Source organism: Acyrthosiphon pisum, chromosome X (assembly GCF_005508785.2).
Source record: "Acyrthosiphon pisum isolate AL4f chromosome X, pea_aphid_22Mar2018_4r6ur, whole genome shotgun sequence".
Taxonomy (NCBI): domain Eukaryota; kingdom Metazoa; phylum Arthropoda; class Insecta; order Hemiptera; family Aphididae; genus Acyrthosiphon; species Acyrthosiphon pisum.
The window spans coordinates 118560201-118562316 of NC_042493.1; positions in this window are offsets into that span (position 1 = coordinate 118560201).

Consider the following 2116-nt stretch of genomic DNA (forward strand, 5'->3'; position numbering starts at 1 on the left):
TATTTTTATTATTAAAAAAAAAGATGTTTCTATATTGACATATTTTATTATTATGAAATTATTATTATATATATTTGGTTTATTTAAATTGTAATATGTGTGCCCCGAAATGTCCAAAAAAAACCACCAAATTTAAAAATAATATTATTTAAAATACACTCACTTGATTACCCTAAACTACAATAGTTTTATTTAACTAATGGCCTTTGTTGTCGATGAAAAAAAAAATAGTTTTATTTTATGATTCTTATTCACAGTGTCACCTTCTACAATATTTATATGTTTTATTGTAATGTAACAAAATCACGATCCTCCAATTGAAAAGTAAGTTATTTATTCGGATATACCCCTCTAAGAGATGGCATGCAATTCGGACAGACCCCTCCAAGAGACGGCATGCAATTCGGACAGACCCCTTCAAGAGATGGCATGCAATTCGGATAGACCCCGCCAAGAGACGGCATGCAATTCGGACGACCCGATTTATATTTATTTTTTTGGCATGCAATTCGGATGCACCGAAATATTTAGATTCATTCTATACTATTTGCATACCATAAACCTATTCACACCGTATTCACTATAAATTGACTAGGTAGGTAACGATATCATCTAGTAATATTGTATAAAATAATATTATGTTTTATAATACTATATAAGATTAGTTTTTGACAAGAATTAGTAGAACCATGAACTAAGATTTATATTTATTATCTTAGTTCATGGTAGAACCTGCCGTACTACTGATAGAAAAATAAATTACTTACAGATATGCCATATATTATTACGTATAATATAATATTAAAATATGTATAGGCTGACAGATCGTTTTAAAACAGTGATGTATAATTAAATTAAAATTTAACACATCCATTTCAACTTATTGAGTAAGTTGAATTAATATTATAAAATTACAACAAAATAACTAAAATCGTTATTATTATTCGTTATTTAGTATGTAATTTTGTCCAAATTTGATTATAAGATAAATATAAAAAAAAATTTTTTATATTTTTAAGATTTGTTGGTTTACAGAATAACCTACTAACCTACGTGGAACCTTGTTCTAAATGTTCAACCCTTAACTATACAATTTGAACATTGTATCAATTTTTAACGACAAATTAATTTTTAAATTTCAAATTTGACAAGTTTGGTCAAGATTCGTTCTTTAAATGCTTGAAAAAATGCATATGATTAATATTTGTTAACTGCTATTGTAACAATATAATATCAGGAACCTTGTTATCTAAATTTTCACGCTTTTTGGGACAGTATTGATATTTTTAGAAAAAAATATGTAATATTATAGCTAATACAATAACGGCCGTACATATTATAATCGTCATTATATAATCATCATCGTCTTCGCCGTCGTCCGATTTTAATTTTAATGTTTTTTTTATATAATATACATCCGCGCTTATAATATATATAATTAACGATAATGACGCGCCGCCACCCGCTGAAATTCGCATTGCAAGTGCATTGTAATATTATAGGCATACCGTTTATGTATAATATTAATACACAGGCTGTATAACAGGAAGACCTGACATATGAAATAACATTTGTTCTAATCGATATTTAAAAATTTATTTTATATATATAATTTATATTTAGGGAATTCGCTAACATGAGTATATATCTTAAATTGTTTATTAATCATATAATGTTAACAAATTTTGTCAAACGTTTAAATAGCAAAATTGTTTTTCTGGTCTTCTCATTGTTACACCCTGTGTAATATACTGTTAGTATATTTAATCAATGGTAATACATTTACATTATTTACTCGGGTATATACATATTATATACTCGAGTATGTACTAATATGATATAGGTACGCGTACATCTTCTGCATATTATGTATTTAAGATAACGAGTCCCATAGGTACAATGCTTAACAAAGATAAAAAATAATATTTTTTTGTTTATATATTATTTAGGGTTGCCATTAGATAAAATAAAATAGTCATAACGATCGAATATAAATATAGAACTGCATTTTATATTTGGTCAAAACCAGCCAAATTACCGAGCTACAAATCTGTGTAGTTTACATTTAACGGAGTACCTAATAGAGACGTTGTAGACTCAGACATCCAGTCAAGGA